The 13894-nt window shown below is 43.8% G+C and overlaps 1 protein-coding gene across 5 annotated transcripts in view; it reads left to right on the top strand.

Moving 5' to 3' along the window:
- Positions 1-13894, top strand: part of THADA (THADA armadillo repeat containing) — a 293514-nt gene that overhangs the window by 221929 nt on the left and 57691 nt on the right. The gene's annotated exons all lie outside the window — the stretch shown is intronic.

The raw sequence follows: 13894 nt of genomic DNA, 5'->3' as shown, positions 1-13894 counted from the left end.
AAGCAGGCCAGGCCTTTCCTCTGTTAAATTTAGTCTGTCAATGATTTGTTGTCTTCAGTAAATATATTCAGGCTGTCAGAGTCCAGCTCTGTCCAGATGGAACCCTGCTCCCAAATTCAAACCAAGTTAAAATGCTTTGAGGGGGAGGTGCGAAACCGCCTCACCCGGATCAATGCATATTAGCCCACAAAGCCGCCCTGGCCATGCAGAGGTAATAAGAACATGCCTGGACTTTCATCAGCTCCACATCCCTGCACAGGGGTAGCTGTTGTGTCCGTTTGGTAGAATGGGATCATATAGTTTTATGGCTGTAAAACAGTCCTCCTTTATGCCTCTCGTCCCAGCGTAATTATTAATAGTGCCCCCTTTACTCTTGAAAGTGTCCAGGTTTGCGCAATAAATTATAGGTCACCCTGGCTATAAGACACCTCAGGGTTGTGTCCACTTTATTTTACTCTTGAGCTAACTGGGGTCCAGAGATTATAAACCAGATGTTACCAGATGTAAGTTGTTTTGGGTTTCCAACATTTTTGTATTTCAATTCCAGATTCCACGTAGCTTTATAATACTTCTCTGCTTAGTGTCTAAAGGGCCTTGGCCATGAAAGAGTTGCTTATTATTCATAAGTCCAATCAGTGGGATCCTATCAGAGTTGTGTGGTTGACTGTAGTTATTAGTTTATTTGAACTAAGTTTTTCTTGACGTAGTACCATTATTTCTTGTCTAGAAGGATTAACCCTTGAATGTTGTAAAATTTCCTCTCTCTTCTGTAAGTTCCTGTCCTTTAGCTCCTCCATAAAGATGACTTTGGCCATTTTTTTTTTTTTTTATATTTTAATAATTTTTATTTCTTAAAGTATTACAAAGAGTATTACATATGTCTCCTTTTTTCCCCCCCTTGACATTTCCCCGGCCCCTACCCCCCGCCCCCCCCCCCCCCGCCCCGTGTCTTGTGTCCATTGGTTAATCTTATATGCATGCATATAAGTCCTTCAGTTGGTCTCTTAATCCCCCCCCCCCAACCCTCCCCAGGCTTCCCACTGTAGTTTAACATTCTGTTCAATGTTGCTCTGCTTCTGTATCTACCCCTGTTCATCAGTCCATACTGGTCCCCTTTATTTGTCCCAACCTCACTGGAGTAGTCTCAACCTCACCAGGGCCGTCTGAGCCTCACCAGGGTCGTTTCAACCTCACCGGGGCCGTCCCTACCTCACGGGGGCCGTTTCAACCTCACCGGGGTCGTCCCTACCTCACAGGGGCCGTTTCAACCTGACCGGGGTTGTCCCTACCACACCGGGGCCGTTTCAACCTGACCGGGGTTGTCCCTACCACACCGGGGCTGTTTCAACCTGACCGGGGTTGTCCCTACCACACCGGGGCCGTTTCAACCTGACTGGGGTCGTCCCTACCTCACGGGGGCCGTTTCAACCTCACCGGGGTCGTCCCTACCTCACGGGGGCCGTTTCAACCTGACCGGGGTTGTCCCTACCACACCGGGGCCGTTTCAACCTCACCGGGGTTGTCCCTACCACACCGGGGCTGTTTCAACCTGACCGGGGTTGTCCCTACCACACCGGGGCCGTTTCGACCTGACTGGGGTCGTCCCTACCTCACGGGGGCCGTTTCAACCTCACCGGGGTCGTCCCTACCTCACGGGGGCTGTTTCAACCTCACCGGGGTTGTCCCTACCACACCGGGGCCGTTTCAACCTCACCGGGGTTGTCCCTACCACACCGGGGCCGTTTCGACCTGACTGGGGTCGTCCCTACCTCACGGGGGCCGTTTCAACCTCACCGGGGTCGTCCCTACCTCACGGGGGCCGTTTCAACCTGACCGGGGTTGTCCCTACCACACCGGGGCCGTTTCGACCTGACCAGGGTCGTCCCTACCTCACGGGGGCCGTTTCGACCTCACCGGGGTCGTCCCTACCTCACGGGGGCTGTTTCAACCTGACCGGGGTTGTCCCTACCACACCGGGGCCGTTTCGACCTGACCAGGGTCGTCCCTACCTCATGGGGGCCGTTTCAACCTCACCGGGGTCGTCCCTACCACACCGGGGCCGTTTTGACCTGACTGGGGTCGTCCCTACCTCACGGGGGCTGTTTCAACCTCACCGGGGTCGTCCCTACCACACCGGGGCCGTTTCGACCTGACCGGGGTCGTCCCTACCTCACGGGGGCCGTTTCAACCTGACCGGGGTTGTCCCTACCTCACGGGGGCCGTTTCAACCTCACCGGGGTTGTCCCTACCACACCGGGGCCGTTTCAACCTCACCGGGGCCATCCCGACCTCACCGGGGCCATCCCAGCCTTACCGGGGAAACAGGAAGTTTGGCCCTCTGTCCCCTGCCGGCGGCTCCCCACCAGACAAAATTTCCAGGCGTTCCTGGTGGTTGAACATCCAGCACTCCTGCCCTCCACCAAGTGCACAGACTGCCTGTCTGCTGTCCCCCAGCGCCCCACAAGAGACTGGGACCAGTGGGCATGTTTGTGCGCTTGCTGGTACAGCAGTTCCACAGTGCCGGCCGAGTCAGGCCCAGCCCTGGCCGGCCTCGGACCCGACTCTGCCCCCTGATTGCGTCCCTCCCAGATGCAAGGGGCTGAAATCTGCAGCCTGCTGGGATGGGCTCTGTACTTGGTGCCTCTGCACATCCTACTCAGTCTCAATGCGCTTCTTTCTATGCGAGGAGTTGAAATCTGCAGTTTGTTGGGTTGCGCTCTGTACTTGGTGTCACATCCTACTCAGTCTCAATGTTCTTTCTCTCCTTCCAGTTGTAGAGCTTCCACTGGGCCAACTTTCCCATGGTTCTGTATGATAGGTGTTTGTCTGATATTTGGTAGTTTCGATGTTGTTGTGTGAGGTAGCACGCACAGGTCTCTTCCTTATGCCGCCATCCTGGTTCTCCTGGGTCTGCTTCTTGAGTGTGTCTCCCATGGCTGCGAGCAGTTGAAGTCTGCAATTTGTTGGGATAGGCTGCAAAAGCGCAGGTGGGTCTTTTTGTGCACCTGGCACAGCTTGGATGGGGATGTAAATTGATTAGGGCTGAGTCTCAGGGAGTCGCCATGGCAGAGCAAATAGCACTGGCTGAGTCTCCGCGGCCCCTTGAATCTCTGCCAGGGCTTTGTGTCCCCCAGTGCCGGCGAGCAGCTGTGCAACAGAGTCTCCCTCGCTTTCTGATGGCTGCAAGGCCGTGCTGCCTCTCCCCGTAGGGTCTGGTGCCTCATGATCCCGCCTGAACCAGCTCAGTGGATTTGAAAGTTTGCAGAAGCAAAGGCGTTTCTACTTGTGAGTCTGGCACAGCCCAGATGGGAATGTAAATTGCGTAGGGCAGGGTCACAGGGAGTCGCCGGGGCGGAGACTCAGCGGCCCCTTGCCTATCCAGGACTCCAGGACTTTGCGTCCCCCAGTGCCGGCGAGCAGCCGAGCGCCAGAGCCTCCCTTGCTTTCTGACCGCAGGAAGGCCGTTCGGTCTCTCGCCTTGGGGCCTGGGGCCTCAGAGACCCGCCCGAACCAGCTCAGTGGATTTGAGAGTTTGTAAAAGCACAGTCATTCCCTCTTGTGCCTCTGGCACAGCCCTGAGGGTAGGGCGGGGTCACAGGGAGTCGCCAGCGTGGAGGAAATAGCGATGGCGGCGTCTCCGCGCCCCTGACTTTGGCCATTTTGAATCTTCTTTTCCTCCAAACTCTTATCCTAGTATGACACCATAGCTCTAAATACTTTATCCTGTACTGTCCAATATGGCAGACACTGGCCACATGTGGCTCCTGAGCATTTGGGATGTGGCTGATCCAAATTGAGATGTTCTATAAGAATAAAATTAAACACCAAATTTCAAAGACCTAGTATGAAAAAAAAAGTGTTAAATTTCTCATTGGTTTTTCACTGATTATGAGTCAGAATGATATTTTTTTATATATTGGATTAAATCAAATGTATTATTAAAATTAATTTCACTTGTTTCTTTCTGCTTTTAAAAATGTGGCTACTAGAAAATTAAAATGACATATATGCCTCATATTATATTCCTGTTGGACAAGTACTGCTTTTGTCTGGTCCTTTGGGAATTACCCTCATAAACCACAGGATGTATGTGTATGTATCTATGTCTATCTCTATGAATGCATGTATTCATATAATACATCCACAAAACAGTAGAACAAATTGTCCTCCTTTGAGGATGAATTAGATTTTTAGAACTAACCAAATGTCAAATACAATGGTGATTAAGAGGGATAGCACTGTTTAGGTAAAAATAAACTTGTGAGCTTAAAATAATGAAAACTATTCTCGTGTGTTTCATAAATTGTTTTCAAAGGCCATTTGAACAACAGTTAAGTATATTACCAACCAAGGTGATCACTTACTTAGATGTGTAGATTTCAACATGATTTCAGAATAATGTCATAGCATTATAGTTTACCTTGTAAGCCAAAGAATGTGCTTTGCAGCCCTGGCCAGTGTTGCTCAGTGGTTAAAGCATTGGCCCACAAACCAAAGTGTTACAGGCTTCATTCCTGGTCAAGGGCACATACCTGGATTGCAGGCTTGATACCGCTGGGGCGAGTGTGGGAGGCAACCAATTGATGTGTCTCTCTGACATCAATGTTTCTCTTTCTCCCTCTCCCTCTCTCTCTCCCACACCCTCCATCCCTTCCACTCTCTCTAAAAATCAATGGAAAAGATATCCTTCAGTGAGGATTTTTGCAAAAATGAATGTGCTTTGCATCATCAGAATAAGTGCTCAGTTAATATTAGCTACCATTAATATTATTTTCATCATTATCATGACCATGCATCTAATCTAATCCCCTACAGCCTAGCAGAATTGTGCTCTACCCCTCACATTCACTGTTTTCCTCCTATTCTTTTTTTTAAAATACTTTTTTATTGATTTTTTAGAGAGTGGAAGGGAGAGGGATAGAAAGATAGAAACATTGATGAGAGAACATCAATTGGCTGCCTCCTGCATGCGCCCTACTGGGAATGAGCCCGAAACCCAAGCATTTGTGCTGACCGGAATCGAACGGGCAACCTCTTGGTTCATGGGACAATGCTCAACCACTGAGCCACATCAGCTGGGCTCTCCTCCTATTCTTAAACAATATCAGGAAAGAAGAAATGCCTGCTTTCTCAGGAAGACACTGAGGCAGAGCATCCCGGGCAGAGAATGTCAGGCATCCAGTTGATTCCGTCTGCTCCTGCCCCTTTGATCTAGAAAAGGATCATTTTGTTGTTGTTGTTCATTTATTTTCTTTAAGACATGACAACTAGCATCAGACATGTTGAGCACCTACATCTGGAGATACACATGAATATGTCTTGGGCTTATGAGTAGTTGCAATAAGGGATTACAGAAAGGAAATGTGTACCGAATACATTTGAGGCACTAAAGAATGAATGGTCATTTCTACTGGGGAGGACAGTAAGGGCTTCATAGAAGAGGTGACATTTCTCTCTATGCTTGCATCCTCATAGGATTCTTAGCAACTTTAGAAAGCTCAGTTCCTCTTGTCACTAAAAAAGAATGTAACAGAAAATTCTTTCTCGGAATGTCAAAGAGATATGTGCAGGCATTATGGTCATCGGTATTGGGAGTTTGGGAGGTGGGGGGTGAGGAGTGGAGGACCAGACTAAAGTTAAAGGCAACATATTGCTAAAAGTAGTTTTACAATGATGTGTTTATAGGGAGGTTCATTCCTCTGATTTCTCATTGTACTAATTTTACGCGATATAAGTCTGTTCATGTGTGTACATGTATTTCAACAGTAAATGTATCTAAATATGAAGGAGATTAATTATTCCCAAAGAAATAAAGTAATATCACTTTCAGGAAAACTTTTTTGAATGGAGGAAACACAGATCCTCTCAAATATTATTTTGTTAGTGACCTTGGAAGGCTATTCCTACCACTAACGGATCTTAGAACCACATTGAAGGGCCGGGGGCATAAACAATGAGAAAAACAGTGAAGGGGAAAGGTAGAGAAGATGATTAGAAAAGCTTAAGATAATGATGTGTTTTGTGTAATTCAAACTTTTATCTTAGTACTTCCCAATCATTTGAGGTTTTCTCAGCCATTAACTAGGTTTTAAAAATTCCAAATCTGGGGGGTTTGTTTTGAGTTGTAAAGTGATTTAAACCCACGAGGACTCTCTGTCCCCTGTATTCTTTTTCCTCTTCTGAATCCAGCTGTCATCATTAAAATATATCAGTTTCCTGCTGGAAAGAAAATTATAGTCTCCGGTTGGAGCTAGGGGGCTGAGGTAGAAAAAGCCTTGCTGCCACAGGCCTCGGAGGCTGTTGCAGGCCTGGGCAGGGACGTGGAATCGAGAGCTTTCATTCTCAGTTTAAACCCATCTCAAATTATTTGCTCTCGGGTTGGAAATTTTCCAGTGAAATATCTGTTTACTGAAATTCTATCTGAGTCTTGACTAAATATTTATCCTCTTATTCTGAGAGATGGACTTTCTATTTCTCTTTTATGTCCACACCCCTTAAATTTGTGTTTTTCACATCAATTGAATTGAACATTTTCTTTTACCAAGTATTTAAACAAGCCTCTTACCTATTTGCACTTTCTAACTTTCAGTTGAAGTTCTCCTGGTGTGTTTGTGAGGGGTTTTGCTTTCTTAGTCTCTATTTTACTAATTTTATGCAACCTGGTTCTTTCTTTTATAACTGTATATGTATCATGTATTGCAGTACAGATCTTGAAGAGGATTAGTTAGTCCCAAAGAGGTAAAGAATCGACATAATTTCATAGAAATGGTTTAGGTGGAGAAGGATTTGTCCATCCTGTTCCACATCACATAAGTTATCTCAAAAGGCTATTTCTCTGAGATGTCTATTGAATGCCCATCATATTCTCATTTTCAGGAAACATTTTCAGTATCATCTTTCTCATAGTCCCTGGCTGGGTAGCTCAGTTGATTATTGTCCTGATACACCAAGGTTGTGGGGTTCATCCCTAGTCAGGGCACGTACAAAAAGCAACCAATGAATGCATGAATAAGTGGAACAACAAATTGATGTTTCTTTCTCTCCCTTCCTCTCTCTTTTTAAAGATCAATAAATTAAAAAATTAAAAATATATGTCATCTTCTTATAGAGATCATAATAATGACCAATATTTATTGAGCACTTAACTCTATGCCAAGCACTATGCAAGCATTTTGCATGCATTCATGAAGGAGGTACTAGTGGTCCTTCATTTTATTTTATTTTTAATTTTTTTAATCCTCACCCAAGGATATATTTATTGACTTTAGAGCCAAACCAACCATCAATTGGTTGTCTCCTGTACTTCTCCCCATCAGGGATGGAACCTGCAATCTTTTGGTGTATGGTATGATGCTCTAACCAACTGAGCCACCCAACCAGGCATGGTCCTTCATTTAGACATGAGGAAACTGAGGCACAGAGAAAACTGCCTAATGTTACATGCGTGGTAAGATAGCAGAGCTTGATCCCAGTTAGTGTGGCTCAGTGGTTGAGCATTGACCTATGAACTAGGAGGTCATGGTTAGAATCCCCGTCAGGGCACATGCCCCAGTTGCGGGTTTGATCCCCAGTAGGGGGTGTGCAGGAAGCAGCCGATCAATGATTCTCTCTCATCATTGATGTTTTTCTCTCTCTACCCCCTTCCTTTCTGAAATCAATAAAAATAAAAACAAGTAACAAATTAAAAAAGATAGCAGAGCCTGAGCTCTCCAGCCACCTACACTATGGCCTCACAACCCCATCAGGGCCCAGAGTCAAAACCACTCACTACCTCAGGAGGGGTGCCCTAGAATCCTCTTTGTTGACATAACTTCTCAGGCTTCTGCCCCTCCTGCAGGACCCCCAGGCCTCAGAGAGGGATCCCCTTTACAAGTGCTTCTCGAACAGCAGTCGCCAACCTTTTGGACCTCATGGACCACCAGTGGTCCGCAGACCACTGTTCTAGAACACATGCTTTTACGGTGACTTTCTTGCCTGCGTTTCTGTCTCCCATCCTGAGGGTCTCTGGAGTAATGTGAGGTGTACCCAGGATTGGAGCAGTTACTAGAAAGAGAAAACTTGACCATTCCTGGGCAGGCACCTGCTCTGTTTCCTTTTGAAAGTGGACCTACAGCCACTGCACGAAACACTTCCCAACACCAGGCTGCTGGTGTCTGCATTTTGTGGTTACTTTGTTAGTTGGGATTTATAGTTCAGATCTCATCATTTTGCCAAATGCAATAAACATTTTGTTTTAATTGAAATGTAACTTTTTACTGTTAATATTTTTCTTCTAACTGCCTTAAAAGTTACCATCTTGTGAGCGTGAAATCAGAATTCCTAAATAATCTACATGCCTAGTCAGTGTGCTTTGTAGATCAGTGTAAGATTAGAAGACAGACTCTCATTTATTACTGCTCGTATGTATACAATGGAGGTTAGGTCATGTAAGCCCTCCCAAAGGCCAGTGTAGATGTTGATGATGGTTAAGCGGTAAAACCTGTGAGAAGTATTCAGCAATGCCTTGTATTTGTACGGCCTAGAACATGAATAATATATGTGTGACATGAATAAATATAAGGTCAATGATTTTTATACATATTAACTTCCTTTACTTAAGTTCCTGGGAAATATAGCCATTTAAACAATTACAGAGAATGAAAACATTGGCAACTTATGAACACCTGCTTTGATTATTTGGTCTAATTAGGTTAAATTTAACCAATCCCATCTGAACAAATTGAAAACAATTCGTATCTGTTCCCTCGGTCATGCACTTTTATCAGCGTTAGATGCAGATGTGTTTAATATGACACAGTTGGTGCTATTCTCTCAGCTCTGGGTGGGAGATAAAAGGGAATTGAGAACACATTTTTAGAGTCTTCTGGGGACTTTGTATTTCTGGGCCTGCAGCTATGAAATTTCAAGGAAAAAAAACAAGCTTTGTTGTCAATAAATTAGTTTTTTTCTCCAAAACACTGGGACTATCATCTGAGCTGTTCCTTTTGCCAAAAGTGTCTTTCCCAGGGACAGTGAGCTCCTAAAATAAGCGGATGGTTCCTAGCTGCCTCTCGGATGTCAGAATAATACAGGGTGTGTTAATAGACTGCTAGGTTCATGTGGTGTTTATCCCTCATTAATTCCAAGCCTGGTACTGAGTACATAGACCCACAATCCTTAGAATTTCAAAGTTCAGAGACCACTTAATCAATAGGTAGCGTGGAAACTATAGCAAATTAAGTGACTTGCCCAAGGTCACACAGCTGGTTAGTGAAATAAGCTTTTCTGGCTCCTGGTCTATTTCCCATTTCTATGACCAAAATTAAGGGCCTCACAATAGTGTGAGTTGGGATGAGTGTCTGGAAATTAACAAAACAATGTCACAAAACCCCCTTACCCACATCTCCACCCCAGAGGTAAAATACTGTTCAGATGAGCAACTGGGGTCTCAGATCTGTAATTTCAGGTTTGCTGTGTGTTCCTGTCTTGCCCCATTCCAGCCCCCCTCATCACAGATCATCTGAAACTAATTGCCCGTGTCAATTAAATTAGTTAAACAAGTTATTTTTGAAAGCTTATTCTAGACATTTCATATAAATGGAATCATACATCATGTGGTCTTTTGCGTCTGGATTCCTTCTCTTATCATAATGTTCTCAGGGTCCATCCATACCTGAATGAATCAACAGTCTATTCTTTTTTATGGCTGAATAATATTCCATTATATAGATATCCCACATTTTGTTTATCCATTCATCAGTTCATAGACATTGGGGTTGTTTCCACTTTTTGCTGTTATGAATAATGCTGCTATGAAGATTGATACTTAAATTTTTTTTAGGGGGGCATATATTTTCAATTTTCTTGTGTACTTACCTAGGAGTAGAATTGCTGGGCAATATGCCATCTCTAAGTTTAACTTTTTGAGTAGTTGCCAAATTGTTTCCAAACAGACTGCACCATTTTACATTCCCACCAGCAACATATGAGGTTTCCAAGTTTCTCCACATCATCAATATCACTTATTATTGTTCATCTTTTTTATTATAGTCATCCTAGTGGGCGTGAAGTGGTATTTCACTGTGCTTTTGATTTGCATTTCCTTAATGGCTAATTATGTTGAGTATCTTTTCTGATGCTAATTGGCCATTTGTATGTCTTCTTTAGAGAAATGACTTGAGATCCTTTGCCCATTTTTAAATTGGGTTATTTGTTTTTTTATTCCTAAGTTGTAAGAGTTCCTTATATATTCTGGATATTAATACCTTATCAGATATACAATTTGCCAGTATTTTCTCCAATCCTGTAGGTTGTCTTTTTACTTTCTTGATAATGTCCTTTGATGTAAAAAAGTTTTTAATTTGGATGTAGTCTAGTTTATTTTTTCTGTTGTTGCTTGTGCTTTTGACATTATATCTAAGAAACCATTGCCTAACTCAAGGTCACAAAGATTTGTACCCATGTTTTCTTCCTAGGAGTTTTATAATTACATCACTTAATATTGAGGTTTTGGTTCATTTTGAGTTAACTTTTGTATTGGTGTCAGGTACAGATCCTCTCTCATCCTTTTGCATGTGGCTGTCCATTTGTCCCAACACCATATTTGAGAAGACTTATCCTTTCCCAATTGAATTGGCTTGGCAACCTGCTCAAAAAACCAATTGACCATATAAATACATGGATTTAATTCTAAACTCTCAAATCTATTTCATTGATCTATATATCTTTCCTTATGCCAGGACCACACTGTCTTAATTATCGTTGCCTTGTAGTAACTTTTAAAATCAGGATGTGTGAGTCCTACAACTTTGTTCTTCTTTTTCAAGATTGTTATGACTGGGTCCTTTACACTTTCAAACAAATTTTAGGGTCAGCTTGTCAATTTCTGCAAAAAAAGAAATACCAGCGCAGCCAGCGGGACTCAGTGGTTGAGTGTCAACCTATGAACCAGGAGTCCTGGTCAGGACACATGCCAGGTTGCAGGCTCGATCCCCAGTGTGGGGGCGCGCAGGAGGCAGCTGATCAGTGATTCTCTCTCATCATGGATGTTTCTATCTCTCCCTCTTCTTTCCTCTCCGAAATCAATAAAAATATAATTAAAAAGAATCACCAGCTAGGATTTTGATAGGTATTGTGTTAAACCTGTGACTTAATTTGAGGAGTACTATCATATAATATTATGTCTTCAGATATTCCAATCAGAAATCTTCTAAGACTTGTTTTTAAGCTTTGTTATGATGGATCCAATCTAAAAAGGAGCCTTTAGTTAGTGCAAATTTAGCTCCATTAACAAAGCGATACTCTTTCAGGTCTCTCCCTGATGTCCCATAGATTACAAGGTTTCTCTACTGTGGGGAGTAGTCTGGGGCAATTGAAAGGCTTGCCTTGTTTGTTTCCTTCTGTTGGGGATCACTGTCTTGCACTGCCCATGTCTAATGTTTAAAAACAATTTTGTACATTTTGTCCAGTTTTCTAGTTGTTTATGGCAGAAGGGTAATTCCTAAAGGAATTAAACCCTCACGAGCTGAAGCAAAAATTACGTTCATCACTTTGTTTTGAAACCTCTTGGTTCCTCACTGTAAAAAGGAGATAATGCCGTCAGAGGATTGGGGTGAAGGTCACATGAAAAACATTGTGAAAACTCCTTGAAAAGCCATTAAGAAAGGAAAAATCCAACATTGAAAAAAACAACAACCAGCTAGTAGGAGGTAAAATTGATAGCAAGAGCAAAGAAATGAATATTCATCACATCCAGAGTCGGAGACAGAACTTGCTGGTCCCGTGGTCAGGTGCACTTACTCTCAGGTTCACCGTCTTCCACTGCTCATCTGGCAGAATTGACTTAACTCCTGCCTCCATGTTGAGGCCAGACTTCACCTTAAATGGCATTCCCAGTGCAACCAGATTGTTAGATTTGCCAGTTATCAGCTGCACCTTGCAGCATCGTTCCTACAGGTGTTGGTCTGCAGTCCGATGGTGCCAGTAACCTCTTCAGTCCTAGAGTCTGTTTCTCCCAGAACTGTAAACTGTAGCGCTGGCAAGGGACTGAGGTAGGTAGTCCTAGCCTCTCTCTTATTACAGTGAGATAACAGAGGTAAACCCCAGTTCATTAAAGGAATCTTCCAAGCCATCTTCCTCCTCTCAAGTTGGTTTCAGACTGTATCTCATTGCCTGTGAGTGGAACAGAAGCCCCTGGTCCTTAGTGGGGAAAAAGTAAACTAAACAGGAATGTCTAAGGTATGGTGGGGAAATCTCTGATATCCGGATCCTGTCCTTAGGAGCAGTTCACTGACAAAGAACCAGAAGCTGTGTATGCTTAGAAGTAATTTTATGGTCATGTCTTTCGGCTGTCATGTGTTTCTCTACAAGTATTTCCCGACTTCCTCCCTGCGCTGGGCAGAGGCAGGATGGGATGGTGGGTGGAAGCAAGAAGTAAAAGCTGTTGAAACCACACAGTGCCTGCTGAGCTTTCTGAAGGAACTGTGTTTTTATTTTATGGGTTGACAAGATAGTCTTCCTCCTTGCTCAGCAGCAGGTAAGGAATTTTGTGCTTAAAAATACATGCCTCTGAGAATATGCAGGGGGTAAGGAAAGAAGGGGATGTTTCCAAAGGGGTGTGTGTTTGGATTCACACCTGTGTAAGCAGGGCATGAAGGGGTTCAGAGACCTAGAGACAAAAGTAGGCAAGAAATAAACAACCACTGCCAGTTCAGGGTGCTTCTCAAGACAGAATTGGAATCCAGTTCCTTCCAGCAGGTCATTCTACATGTTTGTAACTGGAAGGGCCCTTGGGGTCAGGATTACAGTTTATTGGGAGGGGCAGAGGATTAAGTAAAAGAATGGAATTTCCCTTCGATAAGGAGAAGCCAAGATTTATTAAATCAGTTGTTTTTTGTTGTTGTTGTAGTTCCTATGGTTTCTTTTTCTCCCCAAATATAATTTTTTTTTACTGAGAAATTGCATAACAGGCCATTAACATTCACAGTGTACAAATTATCATCTGTGATTATTTTTAGAACCAGTTTATCAACCGTTTCAGATAAGAACTTTTGTTGGATCTGATTACAGAACTCTCTGACCAGAGCTACAATTCTTTGAAATAGAGCAAGCTGGCATTAAAAAGTGAAATCTGCTTATATTTTCTCACCCCCTACTTTTAAAAGAAGAGTAGAGATTCTGGGAGAGAGAGGCAGGGGGGGACAAAAGAAACTTCAGAACAATTACAGCTGCAAAGTTTTCTTGGCCTAGTGGTACCAGAGAATTCAGAGCCTTTATAATATATGAAGGAGAAATCCATTCATTTATTCATTCATTCATTGAGTTGAGGCAAAGGGAACAGCATGTGCAACATCAGGCAGAATAAACACCCTTCTTCTATACCTCAGTGGCTAGTGACCACCTCAGTGATACAATCAATATTGCCGTTCACACGGTATCCCTAGTAAGTGACTTATTCCATAGCAGTAAACCATTTTTTCCCGTTTGGTTGGACTTTTCAGTCCTGATGGGGATCCTTCCTCCTTCATGGATACTGATTGCTGCTTATAAATAGAACAATTTCGTTGTGTTCACCCGGCTTTTGCTTCCCCCATAACCATCTCTGCTGGGGCCAAGACAGTGCTGTCATCTTGGGCCTGTACACTTATTCCCTCTTGCCCCTTTTATTTTGGCCAGTTCAGCACAAAAACAATCAGGCTCTCTTCATTGGTGACATAGCAGGGAAGGTCAGGGACCGTATAATGTTCAGGAGCTCTTTGGTCGAGCACTAGATGAAGGGTTGTCTTTGATTAGGGGCCATGGTCTACACAAACAGGTACCATTAAACACTAGAATTACACACGTTCAGCACGGCAAGATGTTTATACTGAGAAGCATGCTGATCTCAGATGCTCTGAGGTAATGGTTCTTAAAGTGT

Source organism: Myotis yumanensis, unplaced genomic scaffold, assembly GCF_028538775.1.
Source record: "Myotis yumanensis isolate MYYU_CA2020_CCGP unplaced genomic scaffold, mMyoYum1.0.hap1 SCAF_11, whole genome shotgun sequence".
NCBI classification, from domain to species: Eukaryota; Metazoa; Chordata; class Mammalia; order Chiroptera; family Vespertilionidae; genus Myotis; species Myotis yumanensis.
The sequence above is the reverse complement of the archived record's forward strand: the minus strand, read 5'-3'. Positions and strand labels throughout refer to the sequence as shown.